The sequence below is a fragment of the Lygodium microphyllum genome, chromosome 24 (assembly GCF_053477565.2).
Source record: "Lygodium microphyllum isolate KBCC chromosome 24, Lygodium_microphyllum_v1.1.10, whole genome shotgun sequence".
In the NCBI taxonomy this organism is placed as follows: Eukaryota; Viridiplantae; Streptophyta; class Polypodiopsida; order Schizaeales; family Lygodiaceae; genus Lygodium; species Lygodium microphyllum.
Window position 1 is genome coordinate 52,120,681 of NC_141158.1, and position 14,909 is coordinate 52,135,589.

Sequence of the window (14,909 nt, forward strand, 5' to 3'; positions counted from 1 at the left end):
TAGGATGACCTCTTTAATAGTTCTTTCTCATTTGAATGTGTTGGAATAGTTGGCTAGTGACTAGATTTAGACTCTTTGTCAGATTATGCTTGGCCTACTCCTCGTGGATTTCATGCCTTGGATTTGACAAGGGGGTAGGGTGAGAGTTGTGATGTGTTTTGTTGCGTATTTTTTGTAAGTAGCTTGATGCTCTTTGTGGTTGTGTTTATGTGGAGATCTATTTGTGGGATTTGACAAGCTGAGTCGCCCTATCCTGTGATTGCCAATGAGCGGTGGATTTTGCCCGGGAAACACGCTAAAAATTTGTAAAAAAATCCGAATTTCAAGGGAAAAATAGATTTAGTCAAAGATGGCATAGGCAATTAAGTCGATTTTAAGCAACAAGCAGCCGTCAGGTTCCTAAAGTGCTTTGGCAGTTACGAATTTTTCATAATTTTTTCATCTACTGGGATGGACCCTGGAAAGAGCTACGTAGTGCGAGACCTTGAGATGGACCCCTAGAATTTTTCAGAAGTCGATTCGGAGGCCAGACGTAACAGGAGTGCCAGAAGATGGCTAGCCACTTGAGAGTTGAAGGGGTGCCACCCTTTGGGGGACCCTTGGGCCCCCCCCAAACATTTCACAGGGGGGGGGGGGGGTTTCATGAAGGCATGGAGGAGAAAGATGACGTGTGCAGCAGGGCACTGATTTTTTAGGGAGAGGGGGGCTATGGAGGTTCAATAGAACCCCCCAAACTGACTACATTCATGATCTACACTTTGGTTTCACTCCCCATCACCATACTCCACTCCCCATCACCATACTCCGCCTGTCCAATGGCTGCTTAGATTGATAAAGCCAGTTCTAGTATTTCTCTCTCCTCCCTTTCTCTCCCCTCTATGAGATATTCATGCGCATTACCTTGAAGGAAGAATCCGAAAGGAGATCGAAGAAAATGATGATGGAGATTAATGGAAATGCTGAAGCTTGATATGCAACATGGAATTGAGATCAATGGAGGCTCCATCCACTGGTCACGTAGTCATTCAATGCGTCTCGAGTTTCATAGAAACATGGTATGACTATTTTTTATGAAGGAAATGAAGTTTTTTTAATATTTTATGATGGAAATGATGTTCTTATGCGATGAAAATTGTTTGAGTGCTAGTTGCATCATGTTTAATTGCTGTCTATCAGAAAATTCTGATTTCATAATGATTTACATGCACTATTTAAATCCCGCAAAACTTGAAATACGAATTTTAAGGGTAAAATGATGGTTTTGTCGTTTCGGGTGGGTGAAATGTGTTTCTATGGAAAAAAATGAAAAATAAAATTGAAGTTTAGTATACTGAAATGATTGGTATAAGGAAAAAAAATAATAATAGTGATTATTATCAAATAAATGCTAAAAAATAAGGAAAAATAGGAGAAAAATAGAAATACATTTCATAAAAATAAGAAAAAAATATAATGAGTGTTTGTGAATGTATGGTAGTGGTGGAGCATGAGGTTTAGCCTCAAATTTTCCTATCTCTTTGTCAAAGTTCGTGATTTATCACTTTTCATACATCAAAGCATGACAAAATGAACCCCTACACCTATGCAACGGAAGCACTACCTAAAAGTAGGGGGTGGGGTGTTTGAATGATGTGATTTGGGTGTTATTTAGTGCTAATTTTGCTGATGAAAATCATGATATAGGGTTCGTAGTATTTTAATTAAGAGGATAGTAGCATGAGTTTTGTCTCGGTGCTATCCTTACATCGCTACAACGTGTTAGTAAATGAGCAGTGGAAAGCCTGGTTGTGCATGACATGTTTCTGATTTAAAATTATGTTTAAGCACATTAGGATCATCCACTTTTGCATGTGCATATCAATCATGGTATTGGAATATGAAGAATTGGATACATAGCACTTGCTTTCCGTGTTAATCCTCAAACGAATAAGGTGGAAAAGCTGGAAAATCTAAAGTAGAAGACAAGGCCAAGGCAAAAGTGAAACAGAAGAGGAAGGTGCACCAAGAAGAATCTGGAAACACAAGAAGTGTAGAAAAGTCCTAAATCAAGGAAAAAGGCACATGAGAAAAAGCACGAGTCTATACTATTGTAAAAAAGTGCAAGGCGCAGCATGATTTATTTTAAGAGTACGGGGCCCTCAAACGTGCAATTTGTAAATGTAGATAGGCACTGGAAAGGAAGCTTGGAAGATAGGAGGAGAATAGGAAAAATGGCCTAAGGCCATGGCCGGCCATGTAAAAAAGGGGATAAAGGAATGACCGCCCAAAAGGGATTTAGGGTTTTGTATATAAAGTTGAAAAGTGAATGAGAAGATCATTCTTGTGTGTGGCCAAAAGTAGCTCTCTTCTTCTTCTCCTTCTTCTTGCTCTTGCTTGCTTGAGCATATGCTTGAGAGAGGGAGTGTGAGAGTGTGTGATGTCAGGAGGCATATTACACAGTGGATTCCATACCATAGTAGATTCCGTGAGGTTTTACGCTGGATTCCGTAAACTTTTATTAGCGGGGCTCATACACAAAGTGGATTCTTTGTGCGAGAAGTTGATGGGGATGCCTATCCTTTTCGGGCGTTTCGTTAATTTAGTGTGTACATGGGTGATTCCATAGCGGGTGATTTCACAAAATACATATTAAATTAATAAACATTTATGAGTTTAGAGTGTGCACTCGTGATAAATTAAGATTAGGATTGATTTTTAACCAATTGATTTATTTAGTTGAAGACTGCTAGGTATTCACTTTTATCGGTTTAATTGTATTTTTTACTAACGATAGTGAATGCTTCAATTGATGTGTAGAGATAACAGTAGTGGCAATGGAAAGCATTGGAGGATAGCATGTATTCGAGTTATCATCTATATTTTGATGGGCGCATATCTTAGGCATGGCGCCTATATTTTGTTGCGCCTATTTATCAAGGCGTTTGATATTTATTTATTATTTTTGTATATGCATGGGCGCACGATTTAGATATTTGTATTTGGACATTGTATTTGGGTACGCCTGACTCCTTGGGTGCCCGCCCATTAGCTTTATTTCTATTTGGCACTAAAGCAAACTCAAAAGCCAAAAGCATGCTATTTTGTAATTTGGGCTATTATTTGAGCTTGAAGATGATTAATACATAAAAATACATGCTTTGTGGAGTACTCACACAAGGCATGGGGGGAGATTGCACCCAATTTGTCTCTTGTTCATGTCGTGCAAGTCTTCTACATTGATTTATGTGCAAAAAGTAGAGTTCTTTTGTTCTTGGGACCTTCTGACGCTCACTACGCGTGCTTACGGCATCCGACCTATGCCCCAGTGGTATCAAAGCGAAACTGAGATCGAGAGTTTCCAATCGCTACCCATCTTGCGCGAAGGTGGAGCTCCTGGAATGATCGAGCTCTACAGTTAGTTTCATCACGAACGGTCGATACGGGTGGATTCCTAGCGGTCAAGAACCTCTGTCTGCAGCCTCTGATCGCGAAGGACTGGCCTGAGGAGGCAGAGGACCACTCATACATCTCCTTCTTCAAGACGCTTTTATTTTACAGTCAACAGTAAGCTCTATATCTCCAAAAAGTTTAGAAATTTTATCTTAAAGCTTAAAAAGCTTATTACAAAGCTTAAAGGGCCCCCAAATCTTTCAAATTGTGAACGCGGCACCTCAGCGTCAGATTCGGCGGAAAAAACGGCCCCCCCAAAATCGAATTCACAACAGTTAGTTTAAGCTTAAGCTTAGTTACATAAGCTTTCAAACTTCCTAGTCTACCAAGTTCTGCAAGTCCTGCAAGTTCCCAGAATTCAAAACAGACTTATCTCAATTACTCCCATAAAGGCTGTTCCTATGCAAAAGCATAGAATTACGGAATTGCTCCCTGGAAGACTCTGTTCACACACGCAGACTTGCTGAATCAATTTTAGCAAACGCAGAAGTTCATACGCAGTTTCTACGAAGACTATGAATCCCACAACCACAAAAGACAAAGACTATAAAAGCTAAACAAAAATCTATAAGCCTTGTATACCCGACTTTGAGCTATGCTCATCCCGCTAATCAGATTTCGAGAGTGTGAGGTCTTTTGGATTTTTACAGGATGACGGAACAAAACATGGATGATTTAATGGCTGAAGGTGATCTTCCCGAACCAAGGATGGAACAAAAATTGGATTTGATTATGATGCAGCTTGATGAAGAACGAAGAGCCCGACAAGCTTTGTAAGTTCAATTGCCTAATCTGCAATGATCTACCACCGACAAAGATGGACCGCAACCCGAAGATCTTATACAACGTACCATCGATGCGACACTCAAAGCTCAATCCATCCCCGCAAAGAAACAAAGATAAGTAAAAGAAACTTCAAATTTCGTACTTTCAATGGATCTCGAGATGGAAAGACTGCACTTGCATTTATCAGTTAGTTTGATGATTACTTTCATGAAGAGACATACGTTGAGAAAGACAAAATTAAATGTGTCACTAATCATTTAGTCGATCGAGCATCTCTATGGTGGACAGTGGTTCGCAAGAGCATTAATTGTCCCACTACTTGGGAGAGTTTCCAAAAGAAGTTTCTGCAGAATTTCCTTCCTCCTCAATTCCATGAAAAATCCATAAAGCAATGGGATCTTCTACAGCAAAGAGAATGTGAGCCTATTTCCCAATACACTGAACGTTTTTGGAATGCCCTACTACAACTCCGCATGCTTGAAGATGTACCTGAAGCGACCCACAAATGCAAGTTTATGTCTAGCTTACTTGGACATTACTATGCTGAAGTCAATATGTTCAAGCCAACAACCCTTGAAGATGCAATTTCCTTGGCTCATGACACTGAAGACAAGATTCGAGAAAGAGACAAGCATCCACAACAATTTCAAGCAAATGGTAACTATGGTTCCAAGCAATTCAATTCAAATTTTAGAAGATTCAATCAAAGTCGTTTTCTTCCATCTCCCTTTCGTAAGTATTGGACATGACCACCTACTTTGCCATCAAATACCAATCCAAACCCTAAGCCATCCTCACATCCAAATCCCAATATTCCTAGACTTCCTGCCATTGCCAACAATGTATCTAAAGCTAAACCTATAGTTTGTTACAAATGCCATCAACCTGGACATCTAGCAGCTAATTGCCAATCAAAGAAGCGACCTATCCATATCAATTATCTTGGAGCAATGGAAGATGAAGAACGTGAGGAAATGCTTGACTTTATAGAAGATGATGACGACATTGGTACTCCTTCAGATACTTTGCCAGGTATGCCAACTCCACATTCTTTGTTGACAATGAAATGTTTTGTGCATGGTAAAGAAAAGATTATTTTTCATGATGATGGTAGTACACATGATTTTATTTCTGCAAAATTAGTGAAAGAATTGAATTTGCAAACTGTTTCTATACATTATTGCATTAAAGTAGCATTCCTAGGCACAAGATATAATAGAACACAAGAGGTGCATAACTTAGAAATTAAAATTGGTGAATACACTGAATGAAGAAATTTCCTAGTTGTACCTTTACAGCATAGTGATATTATCCTAGGTATGCCTTGGTGTCATCAGTATAATCCTGACATAGATTATTCCACGCATTCAATTAAAATTTATTTTCAAGGAAAGCAAATTACATTGCATGGTATGCACGCACCTAATAATTTTCCACTGCTTACTCATACTCAAGCTAAACGTGCATTATGTAAAAGTAGCAAATCTTATTTAATTTGGGTGAATGAACTTCAAGCTAAAGAAAAACATATGCATCCTAGGCATACACAATTTCTTGCTCAATTTAAAGATTGTTTTGCTGATGATCTACCACCTGGACTACCACCTTCATGTCCTGAAGATCACAAAATAGATTTAATTCCTAGTACACAACCACCATGTAAAGCACCGTATAGGCATAACCAAATTGAACAGAAAGAAATTCAAAATCAAGTAGAGGAATTGTTAAACAGAGGATTAATTAGACCTAGTAGTTCTCCATTTGGCACACTTGTTTTATTAGTAAAGAAGAAGAATAACACTTATCGTATGTGCATTGATTATCGTGCCCTGAATAAGATTACTGTTAAGAATAGATATCCAATTCCTAGGGTAGATGATCTTATGGATAAACTACAAAGTTTTGCCATATTCAATAAGATAGATCTTAAATCTGGTTATCATCAAGTGAGATTGGATAAATCTGACATATTTAAAACTGCATTTAGAACACAATTTGGACATTATGAATTTCTAGTGATGCCTTTTGGATTGACTAATGCACCTGCTACATTTAGTCGAATGATGAATCGCATATTTTTGAAATATCAGCATTGCGTTATAGTAATCTTTGATGATATATTGGTATTCAGTAAAAATGAGAATGAGTATTATGAACATCTATCTTTAGCTTTCAAGTTGTTAAAAGATAATCAATTGTACGCTAATCCAAAAAAGAGTGAATTCTTTCAAACAGAAATTGAATATCTAGGTCATATTGTGTCATTAGAAGGTATAAAGGTTGACCCTAAAAAGATAGAAGCAATTTTAAATTGGCCCATACCCAAAAATGTGCATGAGTTACGTTCTTTTCTAGGTCTTGCTAGTTTCTATAGAAAGTTTGTGCGAAATTTTTCATTACTTGCATTACCTTTGACTAAACTTTTAAAGAAAGGTATTGTGTATAACTGGACTTCTAATCAACAAAAATCTTTTGATTTATTGAAATATGCATTAACCCATGCTCTTGTATTACAACTACCTGATTTCAATAGACCATTCTTTTTAGTAGTTTATGATGCTAGGAATAGGAGCCGTACTTATGTAAGATAATCATCCCATAGCCTACTCTAGTTGTAAACTGAAACCATCCGAACTTAAATATTCTACATATGATAAAGAATTGCTAGCTGTAGTACAAGCCTTACGTCAATGGAAACATTACTTAATGGGTTCTGAGTATATGATTAAAACTGACCCCAACAAAGCATTAGACATCTCCTTAGTCAACCCCAAATATCTGATAGACATATTAAATGGGCAGCTTTCATTCAGAGTTTTCATCCCCTTATACAATATCAACCAGGAAAAGAGAATGTAGTAGCCGACACTTTAAGTAGAAGACCTACAATTCATAATATTTCTGTGATATCATTTGATTCTCTTATCCCTATGAAAGATACTTATCATCAGGATATTACTTTTCATGCTGATTGGAATAAATTAGTTGCAAATAACTGGATTCCTATTGATTCACTGTCTTACAATAATGGATTTATATTTTATTAAAAGAGATTATGTATTACAGTTCCATTTAGATCTTTTGTTTTGAATGAGATTCATTGTCCCCCATATCAAGGTCACAGAGGTATTATATCTACTTTGCGTACATTGACTGAAGATTTTTATTGGCCACATATGGACACTGATGTATCTAGCTTTGTTTCTGAATGTTTAGTTTGTCAACGAGTTAAGAGACATCATGGTAAACAGTATGGTTTACTGATGCCATTATCTATTCCATCACGACCATGGGAACATATTTCTATGGACTTTATTACTGGTTTACCTAACACTAAAGCTAACCATGATATGATTTGGACTGTTGTAGACAGGTTTAGCAAACAAGCATATTTCATTCCAAGCAAGAAAACTCTAACTGCATCTCAAGCAGCTCAATTGTTTTTGAAAACTCTGTTTACTAATCATGGTTTACCAAAAGTTATTATTTTTTATTGTGATTCTAGACTATGTAATAATTTTTGGATTACTTTGTTTGCTAACTTAGGAACAAAGATATATTTTTCATCTGCATTTCATCCTGAACAAACGGTCAAACAGAAGCTACTAACAGTACTATTTTAGATATTTTACGTGCTTACACTATTTCTAAACCACACACATGGGATACACATCTACATTTACTTTAGTTTGCATATAACAATACACCACACACAGCTACAAAGAAAGCACCATTTGAAGTTAGTTATGGTTACAGATTGTCTACACCTGTTGCATCTTTATCAAATAAAATTCAGACTGCTGATGATATTGCTAACATGCACGCTACTATTTTTGATGAAGTTAAAGATATGATTGCCAAAGGCCAGCAATCATATACAAAACAAGCAAATAAGAAAAGTCAGGCCATGAATTTTAAAGTTGATGATTATATTTGGTTATGTATAGAAAAATATAGATTACAAAGTGTACATAAACACCCAGTTGTGAAATTAGCACCTAGATTTTATGGACCATTCAAAATCATATACAAAATCAATGACTATGCATTTAAACTAGAACTACCACCACATTGGAAAATCCACAACACCTTATATATTAGTTTATTACGACCCTTTAGATGCCAATCCCTGTACACCCTGTCTATGAAAACCCACCTTTGTTAGAAGAAGAGACTGAAATCCTTGAGCTTGAAGCTATTATAGATACTGACTTTATGACCACTAGAACTGGCCGTAGATATTCTAGATATTTGGTCAAGTTTAAAAACCATCCTGTTGAAGAGGCCCAATGGATGCACACTAAAGACTTAAATGCTTTCCCCACTCTGTTAGCTCCACATTGAGCTAATAGCAATTGAAGATAATTGCTATCCCACCCTGGGGGTATGATGCCAGGAGGCATATTACACAGTGGATTCCGTGCCACGGTGGATTCCGTGCCACGATGGATTCCGTGAGGTTTTACGGTGGATTCCGTAAACTTTTATTACTGGGGCTCATACACAAAGTGGATTCTTTGTGCAAAAAGTTGATGGGGAAACCTATCCTTTTTGGGCGTTTCGTTAATTTAGTGTGTACATGGGTGATTCCATAGCGGGTGATTCCGCAAAATACATATTAAATTAATAAACGTTTATGAGTTTAGAGTGTGCACTCGTGATAAATTAAGGTTAGGATTGATTTCTAACCAATTGATTTATTTAGCTGAAGACTGCTAGGTATTCACTTTTATCGATTTAATTGTATTATTTTACTAATGATTGTGAATGCTTCAGTTGATGTGTAGAGATAGCAGCAATGGCGGTGGAAAGCATTGGAGGATAGCGTGTATTCGAGTTATTATCTATATTTTGATGGGCACATACCTTAGGTATGGCACCTATATTTTGTCGCGTCTATTTATCAAGGCGTTTGATATTTATTTATTATTTTTGTATGCGCATGGGCGCACGATTTAGATATTTGTATTTGGACATTATATTTGGGTACGCCTGACTCCTTGGGCGCCCGCCCATTAGCTTTATTTCTATTTGGCACTAAAGCAAACTCAAAAGCCAAAAGCATGCTGTTTTGTAATTTGGGCTATTATTTGAGCTTGAAGATGATTAATACATAAAAATACATGCTTTGTAGAGCACTCACACAAGGCATGGGGGGAGATTGCACCCAATTTGTCTCTTGTTCATGTTGTGCAAGTCTTCTACATTGATTTGTGTGCAAAAAGTAGAGTTCTTTTTTTCTTGGGGACCTTCTGACGCTCACTACGCGCACTTACGGCATTCGATCTATGCACCAGTGTGAGGGAGTGAGTGTGTGAGGGTGAGGGACCGTGGCGAAGAAGCTCTCCTTCTTCCCCTCCCTTCTTCTCTTCTCTTCTCTTCTCTTGTCCTGCTCGCGGCAATGGAGCTTAGAGGGTGGAGCTTGAGGATTGAGATTGCTTGAAGCTTGCACTTGGATCGTGGAGCTACCGAAGTGCTTGGGAGAGGCAGAAACTCGATCGAGCATGGAGGTAAGCTCACTACACCCATAGATAGATAGCGCATTGGCTATGTGAGAGGTAGCCATTAGTGCTCGGCTTGGAATTCTTGAAACAATAAGCGGTTTGTGGGTCTTGGAGCTTGAAAGCCACTACATTTTGGTTCCGTTTTGCTGGGACCAACAGATTCAACCCTTGAGCACTTGTGCACTTCGAATCGAGCATTGAAGTAGGGTTTTTCTCGAACCCGTGCTTGAGATAGATAGGTAGGAAGCAAGGGAGTTTGAAGAGGTATTTGATCTCCTTAGCAAGTAGGTTTTTGGTTTTTGAACTTGGAAAAGCATGTTGGAGTAGTGTAGGTATTTCCCTTATGATTTTTCTTGCATTTAGGAAGGATAGGCGCAAAACATTGGAGCATGCAATAGGGCTTTCTATTGCTGTATAACAGGCTGAAATAGGGAAAAGAAGGGAAAAAATGAAATTTTGGGTTAAATATTGGTGAGAGAAGCAAGACTAAGGTGAGTACAGGCTTGGGCAAGGTGATAATGGGCCAGGAGTGGCAAGGAAGACCACATTTTGCATTGCAAGGTTTCAGGAGAGTTGGAGAGAGGGAGAGAAAGCTTCATTGCATGGACCTACTTCAATCTTGCCATCGAGGAGTTCTTTGCCCACCATAGATAATTCCACACCTTCCCCTGCATGAGTAGCTTGGATCTGGAGGTGCTCGACCAGTGAGTGAGAAGGCCTCGATCACTCAGGACGACGAAATTTGTGGAGTCCAATGAAAAACATGTCGTGCTCGGCCTGTCTGAGTGACGACGATTCTGAGCCGAGTCCCAGAATCGGCCCTTAGCCCCTGTCCTGTATTTGGTCCTTGTCCCACTTGACTTGAACACCCACCTCTCAGCTCGTTTGAATCGACCACTCGGATGAACTTAATATTCAGCCCAACTTGGCACTCAGCCCTTGACCCTTGGACTACTCGGCCCTCAAACCACTCGGCCCACTCGGCCCACTCGGCCCTCGGACTGGCTGAATTCACCCTTTGGAGGACCACTTGCATTCAGCCCACCTGACTTGGCCCCCTTGGCCCTTGTGTTGAGATATCGAGCTCCACTCGTGATACGCCAGGGTGACCGTTGTGTATTTATGTCACCGACTTGTCAGTTGCAGATGCGGTTGGTACACCGCCCCTGAATAATAGCTACATGATAGCTATCCTTATCTACTCTAGTTCGTGGCTCAGTTAGTATGCCACCTTAGTTAGTTGAGTTTGGTTTGAGACCCATATAGAGGGTTCTTCTATTTCTTTGTACTTGAGTTCTTTTGGCTTACACAACTAAGAAGAGGAAAACTGTTTTCAGCCTCCACCCTTGTGTGTCTTCCCCCATTGTGCAAGCAAGCAAGCTTCAAGCGAGACTCCTTCCTTCTCTCCCACAATCTTGACATGGTATCAGAGCCTTGTTCGTGGTAAGGAGCTCAAGAAAGCAAGCCAAGCTCGCGGTGTTCTGGTAAGAGGAGCAGTGTTGCTTTCATTTTTTGTTTTGGGAGCAGATTTCTGCAGGTAGCACAGCCGAAAATTGCAGGAGTGCATTGTCTCAGGTTGAGACGCCCTTCGCGGTGATGGTTTGAGGCCATTTCGGGGCCTGTTTTGGAGGCGGAAGTTTTCTGCACGCACTCAGGAAAAGGCTGAGTTTTATGCTGTTTAGCCACTGTTCTACAGGTCGGTGAAAAGTTACTGTAGAAATTGCATCGTATGCTTGTGCGCAGAGACATTGGGAGTTTTAGAATCATCCTTGGTTCCTGTTTATGCAAAATCGTCACTAGGAAGTGACTGTGTGGTCAAATACCACTTTCGCCAGTTTTGCAGATTTGCCCTTGTGAGGGTGAAGCTGAGTTTTTGCAGTGACAGAATTTTTTGCAGTGTTCTGTAATGGCGTCTGATTCTCTTTCACAGATTGTCACTGAAAAGCTTGACAAGAACAACTTCCAAGCATGGAAGTTTAGAATGACGAATTTCCTTATGGGAAAAGGATATTGGGAATTTGTTGCAGGAAATGAAGAAGAACCAGTTCTTCCTGATGTTCCCAATCAACAGCAAATGCAGGCATTTAAAGCATGGCATGAGAGAGCCAGGAAAGTTATGTATTGGCTATCTATCAGCATTTCAGACTCTATGATTGTGCATATTCAGGATGCAAGTACGCCAAAGGAGGCATGGGACACTTTGTCAAAAATGTATAGCACAAATACGCAAGCCAGGAAAATGCAGCTCAAGCAAGAGTTGCACAATGTGCAAAGAGAAAATATAAGCATCAACGACTACCACATGAAGGTGAAGAAGATTGCAGATGCACTTGCTTCCATTGGGTCACCAGTGGAAGATGATGATTTAGTTTCTGTGACCTTGAATGGTCTAGGAAAGGATTATGCAGAGTTTCGGACATCCATTTTAGTTCGTGAAAGATTTCCTGATTTTGAGGAGCTGATTGCTCTTCTAATTTCTGAGGAGCAAAGAAATGGTGGTGCATCTTCTTCAGGAGGAACTTCAAAAGAAGCTGTCTTCTACTCAAATGCTGGAAGAGGTAGAGGCAGAGGTAGAGGAGGCCGATTTGGAGGCCGTGGCAGAAATCAGAATATGCAGCAAACTCAAGAAAACCAGTCCTATGGAGGAGGACGTAGTAACTCTAGAGGCAGGGGGAGCCAAAGAGGTCGTGGTGGATGGCAAAGAGGTCAAAATGCAAACAGTAATGTTGAATGCTACTACTGTGGTAAAATGGGTCATATGGCTAAAGGCTGCTATAAAAAGCAGAATGACATCATGAATGGAAAACTGCAACAAGGGAATTATGCATCTTCTAGCAGACAGGGTGATGACAGAAATGAGCATTTGTTCATGGTGCAGCACATGAATAATTCTGTGACAAGTGCAGAAGAAAGCAATGATGTATGGTATGTTGACTCAGGTGCATCAAACCACATGACAGGTCATGCAGAATGGATGGAGGATGCAAGGAAAATGGAAAAACCAGGATTTGTGGAGACTGGTGATGATACTGCACATCCTATTGTGCAGATTGGAAAAATTCCCTTGTCTATGCAGGATGGGAAAAAGAAATACATGTCCGATGTATTTCATGTCCCGAATATCACCAAGAATCTGGTTTCTGTTGGTCAAATGGTTGAACAGGGCTTGCAGGTCAGATTTAATCCTCATGGATGCTTTGTTGAGGATATGAAAAATAAAGGTCGCTTGATAGCAAAAGGAAAGAAGAAGGGCAGAATGTTTACATTGGATGCAGACATGTCTGAATTGAGTGCAGCAATGTTTGCACATGGGACCGGTGTAGTTGCAGATATTGATATCTGGCATAAACGCATTGGTCATGTTAATGTACAGCGACTTAAATCAATGCAGGCCCAAAATATTGTTGCAGGTTTGCCGAAATTCAAGGTTGCAGAAATGCATAAGGTATGTGAAGCCTGTCAGTTTGGAAAACAGGCAAGGAAACCATTTCCTAGACATGTTCAAGAGAGTGAGAAGCCATTGGAATTAATCCACTCTGATGTGTGGACAACTAAAGCTGCATCTCTTGGAGGCTATCATTATTTTGTTAGTTTTATTGATGACTACAGCAGAAAAGTTTGGGTGTATTTTATGAAAAAGAAAAGTGAAGTTTTTGGGCATTTCAAAACTCTTAAAGCTATGGTTGAAAAAGAAACAGGCCTGCAAGTAAAATGCCTAAGGTCAGATGGAGGGGGAGAGTACCTCTCAAATGAGTTTGCAAGGTTCCTGCAGGAGCATGGCATAAAGCAGCAATATTCATGCAGTCATACCCCACAACAAAATGGAATTGCAGAAAGAAAAAACAGGCATATTGGAGAGGTATCTCGTGCCATGCTTAATGAAAAAGACCTGCCAGATTTTTATTGGGCGGAAGCAGTTGCTACAGCAGTCTACATAATGAATAGGACTCCCACTGCAGCAATACATGGAATGACTCCAGAGGAGAGGTATACTGGTAGGAAACCAGATATTTCTCATTTGAAAATTTTTTGTTGCATTGCCTATGTACATGTGCCAGATGAGTTGAGATCCAAGTTGGATCCAAAAGCTGAGAAGTGCATCTTTATTGGTTACTCTCTGCAGCAAAAAGAGTATAGATGCTATAACCCTTCTACTCGTAAGTTTACAGTGAGCAGAGATGCTGTTTTTGATGAGATGAGTAGCTGGTATAAACCAGTAAATGTGATTGATGATGTAGATGCACAAAATGGTAATGCTGCACAGAATTCACAGCAGCAGTCACAAAATATTAGTGGACCTGGAGCGTCCTCTAGCAGTGGTTCACATTCTTCGCCATGGACAGGCAGATTGAGATCAGGAGAATCTTCTGAAGGCAGCGCAAATAGTGGTATGCAGGTATCACGAAAAGGAAAAGAGAAGGTAGATCAGCCCATGTTTGATGTGAATGCAGGTCACTCTTATGTGGATGGTGAATCCAGTGGCTCAGAGCAGAGCATTGATGATGAGTTGGGTATTCCTTCTATTGTTACACCTGGAGTAAGGAAGACCAGGGATGTTTTGAGAGCACCTGGGAGTGAACCCACTTTGCGCAGGTCTACCAGAGTTAGGTATCCTGTGGATAGGCTGAAATATGATGGATTTACAGCCATTCATTATGCATATATGGTCAAGGTGATACAAGAACCAGAACCCACTTCTTTTGAGCAAGCCATGGGAAAAGAAAAATGGGAGAAAGCCATGGATGAAGAAATGGATGCCTTGGAAGCAAATGCTACATGGGAATTGGTACCTTTGCCTAAAGGTAAGAATGCAATTGGCTGTAAGTGGGTTTATAAGGTGAAGCACAATGCAGATGGTTCTGTGAACAGATACAAGGCAAGATTAGTGGTCAAGGGGTATGCACAAACATATGGCATTGACTATGAAGAAACATTCAGTCCGGTTGCAAGGATGTCAACCGTAAGAGCAGTCATTGCTATGGCTGCATCAAAGGGATGGTCTTTACATCAGATGGATGTAAAGAATGCATTCTTGCATGGTGATTTGCAAGAAGAGGTCTATATGGAGCAGCCACCAGGTTATGTGCATGCTGTTCATCCTGAGTTTGTTTGCAGGTTGAAGAAAGCCTTGTATGGCTTGAAGCAAGTACCTAGAGCATGGTCTGACAAGATAGGACAGTATCTTGTCAC